Source organism: Lactuca virosa, chromosome 1 (genome assembly GCF_052849685.1).
Source record: "Lactuca virosa cultivar CGN04683 chromosome 1, Lactuca_virosa_CGN04683_v6, whole genome shotgun sequence".
In the NCBI taxonomy this organism is placed as follows: Eukaryota; Viridiplantae; Streptophyta; class Magnoliopsida; order Asterales; family Asteraceae; genus Lactuca; species Lactuca virosa.
The window spans coordinates 30,803,400-30,817,430 of NC_136426.1; positions in this window are offsets into that span (position 1 = coordinate 30,803,400).

Below are 14,031 nucleotides of genomic sequence, written 5' to 3' on the forward strand. Positions count from 1 at the left end.
CCCAGCGTACCCTCACATCAAGCCAACTTTCATTTTAGGCTCTTAATCCATAAATACTTTGCACCACAACCTAGATCTGACTTCCATGGACTAATTAATTACATAAAGTTATCATCTTTATGTTCAAGCATGGCTAAATGATGCTCTTAAGCTTCAAAAGGACTTAATATACATCTTAATACATGCATGAGACCCAATACCCCATAAAGTTGGCACCTTTATGCATAAGGAACCCCCAACAAGCTCACATCTAAAAGAATATGTCCTTCAAATGCCTTATCTCCACACCCAACCCAAAAAGAGACCAAAGATACAACAATGAAGCCATAAGGAGATCTAAACATTTACAAGCCAAGGTATGAACTTGATACCTTAAGGAGATTGCAACAAGTGAGATGATTCTGGATCCATGACCTTCCTTCCAAGCAAAACACCTCAAATCTTCAAAACTTCCTTCACAAAGAGAAGAACAACCACTAAAATACTCTCAAGGGCCCACGAACACCACCTAGGAATCTTAAGGGACGATCTAGGGTTTTAAGAGGTTTGGGGGCTGGTAAAGAGGCCAGCCCTAAAGACTTAAGGTGCTTAAACAGGAAACATTTGCTCAAAAATTAGGGTTTAAACACTCCTCGTACGCCCAGCGTACGAGGCTGAAGCTTCGCGACCAAGTCTGCCGACTACTCTCAGCGTACGCCAAGGTACGCCCCGCGTAAGTGACCTCGCACTAGTACGCCCCGCGTACTAGGGTTTTCCCAAAAACCTTGAATTCTTCCGAAGGCCATAATTTCTTCATTCTAAATCTGATTTCGACGATCCTTATATCCATGAAAAGATAACGAGAAGTTCTACGCTTTAATCATCTCATGATCCCCTCAAAACTTCCCGAATAAAATCGAACTTCCATGAGAGCCCGAACTGACACTTTACCGAATTACCCCTCGGCTCTAAAACACAACCCAAACTCCCAGATCATCTAGATTACGTCACCCAAAGCTAAATGGGAACGATATGGGACATGGTGTTACAAATCTCCCCCACTTAAATTAGATTTCGTCCTCGAAATCATTCCTTTCCAACCCAAGCACTAGGCGACTTGAGCGACACAGTCACGATCCTGAGCATATGACACCCTAAATTCCAGGGCGACCGAGCCCAGCCCTAGCAGGGCTCTTGAAACCTGAAAATGAACGAATCTTTTCCCATACTAAAATAACCTCATGCAGGATAGCCACATCTTACTCCGCCTGAAATCTAAAGTCTCGAATTGGTCTGACTCCATGACAGACCGTCCATACTGATCTAATGCTAAATCCATGCCACTTATCCATCAAACTATCTACTCAACTCCTAATGATAACAATTCCATGAACACAATGAACTACAAGATACTGATTTCCTTAATTGTCGGACCGACATGTTACTGCTATAATTCTAAAGCCCCATAACTTGCCCGATCTTCACACAGGTAGAGCCATTCCAAAGCACAGTCACAAGAGCCTCTGACATACATATTTACAAACCCGCATCTCACTGAAATATAGATCTTGTACGCATACACTCATGATTCCCAATGCGAGTTCCAACAAAAGCCAACTCGAAAATGGAATCTCATGAAATTTTCTCACAACTCTTCCCCAAGACTGATGAGCATCCTTTCATGAATTTCCCCTAGTCCCTGACTGGAGGCATTACCAACAACATGCAGAAAATATCCTCAAAACATATCGATAGCGAACATCACCTAAAACCAAAACCATATGATTTACCAAAATCTCAATAACCCTTGACTCTCTGCCCTGCCATTACCAACCACTGCTTTGATGAGCAAAGATGATCAACCAAAAATTTTCGCGTTGCATCCAACCCCTTATCGGCTCAGGTGTACCCCCACTTGGACAACCACTCGAGACATTCATAAAGAACTTTATGACTTGCGACCTCATAACGAATTCCCAACTGAAAATCAAAACCCTAACAACAGCTTGCGAACAAACGAAATTATAATGCATACACCCCACAGAGACTTTCTGATACCCGACTGATACTCCCTACAAACCTTACTGCTCCCTTTATCCAAACAACGAACTGACATATCCCTCAACGACTAATACTCAACCGGAGAATCCCAGTTCTCCCCCACATAGGGCCCGAACTACCACCCACTGGTGCTGAAACCAAATCATAACTCAAACCAGCTTAAGCAGGTACCACCATTCCTAACCCTGGAATGAAAAACACACATAGGATGACCACCCAAGCAGATATCAAACCAATCCTTGAGGATCCCGATTCTCAGCTGAAGACCTCTGAAAATTCCAATCATTATCTCATATCATTACGGATCCCATACCAGAACATAAGCAGTTACTGACTTACGATCCAAACGCGCCTTCCTTGCTTGCAATCCCAAACGACGATCCGAAACATGTCCTGTTATTACCCAAGAACACGGGCCCTTAATTACACCACAAAGAATCCATAAACACATCAATCCACCTGTACACTTCTGTATTGACATGCAGTCACTAAACCCCGCGACCAATGGCCCCAAGCTGGACTTACATCTCGAACCTGAAAGTTACAAGCCTGCTCATTCCTTCCCCGAACTCGAAAAGTGGAAAGGAAGGAATCCCCAGGCCAATCATATTGATCATCCCCTTCATGCCCGCGACTCGAATACCCAACCTCGAGCGAAACCTCGAGGACTTCAAACGAACAAGCTCAATAGGTCTGCACCAGACACCCAAATCGATGCTGCCACTGGGGCTCAAAACAATTTCCAGTCCGATCCTCCTGCCTGAGCAATCATAACCAAAGATCGGCAGGAACGGAAACACTGTCGCGAATCATGGTATCCAACCATGCTATCTTCCCCGACCAACCATTAGAATCCCCGAAACCATCCACGATTTGAGTATGGATCATGTGCTTCTAGTAGTACGGGCCCAATACTACCTTCCACACCTATCCATACTTTCCTCAAGAATCATCTCGGGTCTTCTAAGACCTATTCATAAAAATACTCCCAATACTTGCTCTACAGCGAAAAAACCACACTAAATACTTCCTAGGCTCTCCTAGGATTTCACCCACCCCCCCCCCCCTCTGCCATAAGCTGCTGAAGAACCCCTACCAATTCCAGCTAACCACTTCATGAATACAATTACATGCAACAAAGCATAAGTAATCCTTCGAGTAAAGGACTCAACCTTGCAAAGGTTGGACTCAAACAAGAGTTGCGCAATAGGGCCAAATCCTTTACTCTAGGATTATTTAACCCCCATAGCATGTCACTAAATGTATTCATTTGATAGTTAGCTCTCATCAATATGGGTCTCACAAAGCACGCAGCAAGCGACATTTGGGCAGTGGAGTCGACTGGCACTAAAACTCAATCAAATGAGAGAGGTCCTCATACGAAATCCTTGATCTCAAAATCCCAGCACCACGGGTGCACCTTCGCCCTACTCTCACTCTCCCCAGAGTGGCTAATCATTCCTCGCGCTGACCCGCTATACACTGCACCCACTCATGAAACTTCCACCAACCCTACAACACTCATGTATGCTAGCCATACATAACACTGGATCCTATAGACAGTCAAATATCTGATCCTACCCTAAGCCCTTCATCAAACAAGAACAGGAAATAAGGCCAAACCAAACATTATTAGGCTATAGAATCTTAGTTATGTACAACTATGATGCATCCACTAAGCAACTAGAGTAATGATGTCAATTTCATATAAGGAAGACCCTAGGCTATCATGCATCATATAATCAGGAAATTCTATCATGAAGTTCCTGAAAATCCCTAGCCTATCTCTAGCATGTTGTTCTAACATATCACAATATCAAAGAACAGTGTGGTAATTTGGGGTCAACTTACTAGCTCCGGCTGATCGTACATATCGCATCCTCTTTTGGTTATTTTGAAAGCAATTTTGAAAATTATTTTTAAGTCCCTTACTTTGAAAACCATATTTAAAACCCTTTTTCCTTAGTTTGAGACTGGATTCACACAAGTGTTCCTCCAATTCACTCAAACCAAGGATCTGATACCAACTTGTAACATCCCAAAAATTTCAACAAATTTAAACTTTTCAAGATAACCCATTTACTAATAAAAGTGTTTACAAAAACATTGTCTCCAAAACATGATTTAAAATCAGAGTCTCCCAAGATTCAATCCGTTGTAAAACCAAAGATGTGTATGGTCACGCCTTCGCCTTGCCACAAATCATCTGAAGAACCTGAAACCATAAACAAAATTGTAAGCACGAAGCTTAGTGAGTTCCCCCAAAGTACCAACACAGAAACATATAATATATACAAATAATAGCATGTAATGAGTCGACAACTAAAACACTAGGTTACCCCTGAGCCCACAGTATGAGTCTGGCTTGCCTATCACGCCCACAACTCATATTTGGCCTGCTCTTGAGCCCACAACATAAGTCTGGCTTGCCCTCGAGGCCCACAACTTATGTTTGGCTTGCTCCCCAACCCAAACAGTTATCAGATTGGAATACCAATGTTCAGCCCTCAGTACGAGTCTAGAATACCATCTGGTCCTCAGCTTGTATCTGGAATGATACTGAGCCCTTAGTATGAGTCTGGCGTCCCCCACCCGGCCCTCAGCGTATATCTAGAATGCTTCAATACCCTTAAGCCCTCAATACGATTCTGGCATACCACCCGGTCCTCAGCTCGTATCTGGAATGCATTTGAGCCCTCAGTATGAGTTTGGCATACCACCCGGTCCTCAGCTCATATCTGGAAGGCTCTAGGGTTTGTTGGCTACAGCACGAAGCAATACAACCTTAACCCAACACAATATGTCTACCAATAACAACATACACTTAACCATGTAGACAGAATCATAGGTAGTCCTACAGATCTACCAGACTAGCATATCAAAACTAGCATGCATATCTATTCCATACTCATCATATCAACGAATATCAAATTATCATACCAATAGGCCGGCCTTGGTGCCTTCGACCTGAAAGTATAGTGAGGAAAACTCACCTCGCACTGCTGAATATCATAGAAAGAATCTTTGACTGCTTGCCCACAAGAATCTTGCGCTATCAAACACAAGATAAACATCCATCAATAATCTGATCTAACCCACATTAAGTGTCCAAACTTGGGTAAAACCCATTTTCACCCTTTTTGAACTTGGCCCATAAACCAAGGCCCAATCCATCAATCGAAAAGCCCAAATTCCCATTAATTACCCAAAGCCCAATCATGGCCCAATTTTCCAAATTGAGCCCAAACCCTTTCATGGGCCTTAATCGAGAGATCAAAACATTTCTAGCCTAAAATACTCGAATTCTGATGGCCCAACAAGGACCAAAGCATCAAAGTCCAAGAATGGCCCAAACCGAAGATCCCATAATCCATGGCTCAACCTACTAAATGCGGGGCGTACTCAGCTCGTACGCACAACGTACACGCCTCAGAGCTTGTACGCCCAGCGTACCCTCGCATCCAGCCAACTTTCACTTTAAGCTCTTAATCCATAAAGACTTTGCACCACAACCTAGATCTGACTTCCATGGACTGATTAATCACATAAAGTTATCATCTTTACGTTCAAGCATGACTAAATGAAGCTCTTAAGCTTCAAAAGGACTTAATATACATCTCAATGCATGCATGAGACCCAATACCCCATAAAGTTTGCACCTTTATGCATAAGGAACTCCCAACAAGCTCACATCTAAAAGAATATGTCCTTCAAATGCCTTATCTCCACAACCAACCGAAAAAGGGACCAAAGATACAACAATGAAGCCATAAGGAGATCTAAACATTTACAAGCCAAGGTATGAACTTGATACCTCAAGGAGATTGCAACAAGTGAGATGATGATGGATCCATGGCCTTCCTTCCAAGAAAAACACCTCAAATCTTCAAAGCTTCCATCACAAAGAGAAGAACAACCACTAAAATCCTCTCAAGGGCCCAAGAACACCACCAATGAAGCTTAAGGGACGGTCTAGGGTTTTAAGAGGTTTTGGGGCTGGTAAAGAGGCCAACCCTAAAGACTTAAGTTGCTTAAATAGGGAACACTTTCTCAAAAACTAGGGTTTAAACACTCCTCGTACGCTCATTGTACTCCTCGTACGCCTAACGTACGAGGCCGAAGCTTCGCGACCAAGTCTGCTGACTACGCTCAGCGTATGCCAAGGTACGCCCCGCGGAAGTTCCCTCGCACGAGTACGCCCTGCATACTCCCCATGTACGCCCCAAGAACTAAGGTTTTCCCCAAAAACCCAAAATTCTTCCGAACGCCATAATTTCTTCATTCTAAATACGATTTCGACGATCCTTATGTCCATGAAAAGATACCGATAAGTTCTACGCTTTAATCATCACATGATTGCCTCAAAACTTCCCGAATAAAATCCAATTTCCATGAGAGCCCGAACTAACACTTTACTGAATTACCCCTCGACTCTAAAACACAACCCGAACACACAGATCATCTATATCATGTCACCCACACCCAAATAGGAATGACTCGGGACAGAGTGTTACATATGATCTCAAAGAGACGTGATGGATACATAAAGTTGCCAACTTTATGGAATCCGCTCCTTCAACCATTCACAATCATGAAGAAAAGGGTCAAAAAACCTAGATCTAGAAGCATATCACCAAAAATATTGGATCTTGAACACTTACAAAGGTCTAGAGAATGCACAAGAGAATGATGTTGATGCTGATGGGTTTTGAGCAAAAGAACATTCCTATGTGCACATGCAAAACCCTAAATCTTTGGATATAGGTTTCTCTATTGTACATGCAAGATATCCAAAGCTTATAAACCCTAGATCTAGCATATCAAAATCGAAATAACATATAAAACAAATTTAGATGTTTACCTTTTGATTGTTGCAATAATCTTCAGGCTTTGAGAGCCTAGTATCACAAGTGTAATACCTCTAATGGCTTACAAACACCAAGGCAAGAAGATGATCTAGAAGAGAGGGAATGGAGGCACAATTTCTGCTCTTAGAACTCTAGGGTTTCTTCTGGTAGCCGATTTTGGATGCCCTAGGGGTCCTTAAATAGCTGTGCTGCTAGGGTTTTAGTCAAAACCCTAATTGGATGACTTAGGCCTTAAGCAGTCCAATGAAACATTCTGGAATGAGGCTTGGACGATTTCAAGGTAAGCTTCCACCCTAAATTCGTCCACCCCCTTAATCCACAAGATCCACAACCCAAAATCAATTATCCTATAATTGCAATTCCAGTCCCCTAAGTTTAATTAATCTCTTTTGATCAAAGAATTAATTTCTTAATTAATTCTTGACCAATATTAATTAAACAATAAGATTTCTCTTTTAATATATTATTCTTATAATATATTAATAAACCATAATATCCTCTCTCTCTCTCTCTCTCCATAAATCATCCAGTCTAGTTGCTTTGGTGAAGGCAACCCAAAAGGACCATGTTACAACTGGGTCATGTACATACCAAATATAGTAATGGACTTAGACACTAATCCAACAGTCTCCCACTTGGATAAGTCTAATAACTATAAATGCAAGTACGACTTCAAAATCCGATTAGCAATCATAGCTCTCAAAAGCCGCTGTCGAACTCTGACTCGTCTTTTAGACAAGGGATCATATAGTCCTCCGTTCAAGATATCGTGCGGACAATTACATGGAACATAGTCATACTTATTGTCCAGCAGTTTGTTTCTCGATCTCTGATTCGTCTGACATAGAACATAATTGAACACATCAATTCAGTCCTGACTGGGCCCGACACATAAGTCAAACCAAATCATCGAGGGGCCCCAGATATCGCTTTTACCCTCTTAGGATAAAAGGAACATATATACTTCGACTTATATGCATTTACTATTCACTCATCAAATCATGCACAACAATGTGTTTTATAACATCAAGTTACTGATGCGTTTACGCATTATCAATGCACAACCAACTTGCAAACAATAAACCATGTATCTGGGTTTAAATACTATATGATATTATCGTCTTGCGATCACTCGTGATAAATTCGATGAAGTTATGACGACAAGGGTGGATTTAATCCAATGCTCAAATCTTATTTCATAAGCACTCATGAACGTCGCAGCAAACCTTTGCTATGTCTAATACACTTTAGACAGTCTACAAACCAATTCATGATAGTCTTCTTTCATACCTACTTCCAAAGTATAAGCGACTGTGGACTGTTCGAATAATCTTATTATTCAGGAAGTCAAAACATGCAAAGTGAAACAATAGGTAAATAATTAACACAAGACAGTAACTTTACTTATAAATAATACTCCTTTATTTAATCTTCAAATGTTAATTACAATTTATCTATTACACGTCTTGAAACTATCTAATCTAAACTAATATCGTCCTTCAGCCCAATGCTCCTAGCGTGCTGCAAGTGCTTAACCCTACTCAGTCCCTTCGTAAGAGGATCTGCTGGGTTATCCTCTGACGATACCCTCTTCACTACGAGGAGTCCCTCTTCTACCCGATGTCTAATAAAGTGATATTTCCTGTCGATATGTCGAGATCTGCCATGATCCCTCGGTTCCTTGCTCAAGGCAACCGCTCCTTCATTATCGTAGAAAATCTCCATAGGATCCTTTATGGCTGGCACAACTCCAAGGTCTCCGATGAAGTTCTTCAACCATATCGCCTCCTTTGACGCTTCGCTCGCCGCTATGTACTATGATTCGCACGTTGAATCAGCTACGGTCTCTTGCTTGGAACTTTTCCAAGTCATTTCTCCTCCATTCAGAGTACAGACACAACCCAACTGAGAGCGGTAGTTGTCCCAGTTGGTCTAAAACTGGCGTCACTATACCCTCGCACCCTTAAGTCATCACTCCCAGCGAGGAGAAGAAACCAATCCTTGGTCCTCCGAAGGTACTTAAGCATATTCTTGACTGCGGTCCAATGTGCTCTGCCAAGGTTCCCTTGATATCTGCTGACCATGCTCAAAGCGAAGGCCACATCAGGGCGAGTAAAAGTCATAGCATACATGATTGAGCCAACTGCCGAAGCATAAGGTATTCGGATCATCTCTGCTATCTCGGCTTCGGTACTCGGGCATTGAATCTTACTCAACTTGGCGTTGCTTTGGATCGGTAACTCCCCTTTCTTGGGATTCTCCATACTAAAACGCTTTAGTACCTTGTCCAAGTAAGTATTCTGACCAAGTCCTATTAGTCTTTTACTCCTGTTTCTCACTATCCTTATTCCCAGAATATAGGCAGCCTCTCCGAGGTCCTTCATAGCGAAGCACTTCCCAAGCCATGACTTAACCTCCTGCAGGATCGGGATGTCGTTTCCTATGAGTAGTATGTCATCTACATACAATATGAGGAAGCTAACTATACTCCCACTGGCTTTGACATATACACATGACTCATCCTTGCTTCGCAAAAAACCAAACTCTTTGACTTTCTCATCGAAACAAAGATTCCATCTGCGAGATGCTTGTTTTAATCCATAAATGGACTTCTCAAGCTTACACACTCTACTAGGATGCTTTGCATCGACAAAACCCTCTGGCTGACTCATGTAAACATCCTCAGCCAACTTCCCATTAAGGAAAGCGGTTTTGACATCCATCTGCCATATTTCATAGTCATGAAATGCAGCAATGGCTAGCATCACCCTAATAGACTTTATCTTCGCAACCGGTGAGAAGGTCTCATCATAGTCAACTCCGGGAGTTTGAGTAAAGCCCTTCGCAACCAATCGTGCCTTATAAGTGTGTACTTTCCCATCCATGTCGGTCTTCTTCTTGAAGATCCATTTGCACCCTACCGTCTTATGACCTGGCACATTGTCAACCAAATTTCAAACTTGGTTGTCATACATAGACTGAATCTCGCTGTCCATAGCCTCTTTCCATTTTGCAGACTCCGAGCCTACCATGGATTCCTTATAGCTGTTAGGTTCGTCCAAATTTACTAGTGTACTATCACTAATAAACTTATCCCCTTCTGTTGTAATACGGAAACCATAAAACTGGGGTGGAACGCTAACTCTATTGGAACGTCTAAGAGGTAAGGACTCGTCAATCGGTTCAATAGGAGTTTCCTCTTCAGGTTGAGCGCCAGTGTTAGAGGTTCCTTCATCCTTTGATTCTTGAAGCTCTTAAAGATCGATTTGCCTCCCACTGTCTCCTTGGCTTATGAGTTCTTGCTCTCGGAAAACCCCTCTCCTTGCAACGAAGACAACATTGTCACTCGGTCTATAGAAGAGATAACCAAAGGACTTCTATGGGTAGCCGATGAAAATACACCGCTCACTACGAGGTTTGAGCTTTTTGTGAGTCTCTCGTCTTACGAAAGCCTCGCAACCCCAAACTTTGATATGTGCCAACGATGGAGCTTTCCCAGTCCACATCTCGTGAGGTGTTTTGGCAACCTTCTTCGTAGGGACTAGGTTAAGGATCTGGGCGGCAGTCTCTAAGGCATACCCCCAGAATGAGATAGGTAACGAAGCACGACTCATCATGGAACGAACCATGTCGAGCAAGGTTCGATTATGCCTCTCAGCTACACCATTCAACTGCGGTGTCCTAGGTGGCGTCAATTGCGAAACTATTCCGCATTCCTTGAGGTTGTCGTGGAAATCAAGACTAAGGTACTCTCCACCTCGATCGGATCGAAGCATCTTGATTTTCCTGCCCAACTGATTCTCCACTTCCTGCTTAAACTCTTTGAACTTTTCAAACGTTTCTTACTTGTGCCTGATTAAGTGGATATATCCATATCTGCTATAATCATCGGTGAAAGTCACATAGAAGCGGCTCGCATCCCTTGTGGTGGATCTAAAGGGCCCACACACATCGGTGTGTATGAGATCCAATAAACCCTCACCCCTTTCACAAGTACCAGTGAAGGGTGACTTGGTCATCTTTCCATGCAAACAAGATTCGCACACGTCATCGTCCCTAAGGTCAAAGGACTCCAACACTCCATCGTTTTGGAGTTAGGCTATGCGTTTCTTGTTGACATGTCCAAGACAACAATGCCACAAGCATGCTTTATCCAAATCATTGGAAGAATCGATATACAACACATCATTTCCTAAATTGTCTACAACCATCACAGTTTCATATATTCCATTACAAGGAAATGCTTCAAAATAGAAAACACCATTAAGAAAAGCATTAATAGAACTTTTTTCATTATCAAACGAAAATCGAAATCCTTGTTTATATAAACCATGAAAAGAAATGATGTTTCTTGCCATCTATGGCGAATAGCAACAATTATTCAACTCTAGTCCTAACCCACTACTAAGCACTAAAGAGTAAACTCCAATCTTGGTGACATGCGACGATCTTCTGTTCCCCATGATCAAGTTTATCTTCCCATGCTCCACATCCCTATTTCTTCTTAGGCCCTGCAAATCAGAACAAATGTGAAAACCACATCCTGTATCGAGAACCCAAGAAATAGCATGCGATGAGTTATTAGATTGAATAGTATAAGTACCTACGTAGCATGGTTTTATCTTTCCATCCTTGATGTCCTGCAGATACTTCGGGCAACTTCATTTCTAATGCCCTTTGTAATGGCAGTAGTAGCACTCTGCATCCTTCGGGTTGGAGGAGGGTGCAGTGGAACCAGCCTTGGTTCCACTAGAATAGGTGCCATCATGGGACTTTCCCTTATGGTGGCTCTTGGAAGGAGCCTTCCTCTTCTTACCCTTCCCCTGCCCAATAGCCAAGATGGGGGAAACAGTAGTAGGATTTGGTGCAACGGATTTGTCCTTGAGGTTGCTATCAGCAGTCCTCAACAGGCCTTGAATCTTGCTCAACGTGACCTCCTCTTTGTTCATGTGGTAGGTTATGCAGAACTGGTTGTAGCAAGGAGTCAGGGAATGAAGAATAATATCAATCACTAGCTCTTCATTGAAGTTAACATTTAACTTTAGCATACGGTCAAAATATCTCTGCATTTTCTGCAGGTGAGTAGTAACAGACTCTTCGTCCCTCATTTTGGTAGTGATCATCGAAGTGATGATCTCGTACCTCTCCTGCATGGCACATTGGTGATACCTGTCCAGTAAATCTTGCTGCATCTCATAGGGGTAAAAGTCCTCGAAGGACTTTTGGAGTTCGACAGTCATAGTCGCTAGCATGATGCAATGGACGTTCGTAGCATCACGCTCGTGGGCCTCAAAGGCAGCGATCTCCTCGGGAGTAGCAGTGTTGACATTTACCTCCTTCAGCTCCTTGTCGAGGACATACTCCTTGTCCTCGTAGCGGGTAACCATTCAAATATTGAGGATCCAATCATTGAAATTGTTTCCGTCGAAATCAACCTCCCACACAAATTCATGAGTGAGAATGAGCCTGAAGAGGTTGAGCCTGAAGCGTTGTTGTTGTTCGAGTTAGACATCTGAAAAAGAAAAGAGACAAAGTTTGATTAGATAAGAATCCCCAATTAAACACCCAAATAATAAATTAGGGCTAGGATCCAACAACATTATTTTCAATTTAGAAGAGGGATGCCGTAATCTAAACAACAAATAATTTGAAGGTAAGTGAATGACGATTCACTAATTTCCACCATGAAAAAACGAAAAAGAAATTAAGTTTTAAATGTATTGAAAACTCATAGATCTTTTGAGATTCATTGCACTAGTACAAAAATGACCTACAGACACACCAAAAAAGTGTGACCATATGCGTATAGTGACATTTTATTTTTTCACTGAAAGTGTGACTGAAGGTGAAGCCATCGTATGAGTTTTATGGTCACTTTAAAATGTAGTGTCTGTATGATATGAAAACATGTGGCTGTATTATAAAAGTGTGACAAATGTGTACGGAAAATTTTTCCTTAAATATCCAATATTGTAGCGTTAAACCGTCAATAGACACATTTATTTAGTAACTGTGGTAACTGTATATCACCAACTTGCGACATTCATGATTTTTTAGTGTAGTTGTTTTCTTTTATATTGTCACACAGTTTAAATTTTGTTAAGACTATTGTGTATCTTTTGTAAACATGTAATTACGGTGAGCATGACCATGTTTGCTAAATGGCCACATGTAATTAATTCCATAAGTGGCGAATTACTAATAATTAGTCACAAAAAACAATCAATTTTTGTGACTATAGCCTATCGTATAGAGACACACAATTAAGTGAAATGCAATCATAAGTATTATAAAGACACACATTTTGTTAAAATTAAGGACTATTCGGTATCGTAATAAGACTATTGGGTATATTTTAAATACATATAATTACGGTGAACATGACCATGTTCGGTAAATGGACACATATAATTAATTTTGTAAGTGACGATTTGCTAGTATTTTGTCACAACAACAATCAATTATGGTATTTATTTGCCACATAAATTGTTTTTGATGTTGTTATTGTTTAACTTAGTCACAAAAACTTCAGAATAAACATCATTTTAAAGCAACTGTAGACTCATAATTCTTGTATATTATGGCTATTGTTAACCATTTAGCCACACGTTAAAAAATGATGTAAAGTAACCATTGTATAATTTTAGAGACATTGAAAACCTATAAAACATGTCCGAATTTATATTAAAGCCACTTTAATTTAATATTTATTGTTACTTTTTCTACAATTAAAATACAAAAAAAAAAAAAAAAATTGTTCTAATTTCAAGAATTTAAATAATGGTAAAAAAATCAAACACATCATAAATCAAAACCTAAACATAACTAGGCATTCTTCTTATTTGTATTGCTCCTTGTCTTCTTGAGAAGGGCATCAGATGATGTGTAAGTTGGTTTCCTTTTCTTTGAGTTTTGATGTTGATGTTCTTGATGTGATATAATTTCTGGTACCTATAACAACAACATTGAAACAAAAAAAAATGAGTTCATCAAAAACTTAGTATACTACTTTATGAAGAAAATAAAGTGTAATGCACAAAGTAGTGAACATAATTAAACAAACCTTTGACTTGGTTTGCACAAGGTATTTTGGCCATGGAACAAAACTTTTATATGCATCCTC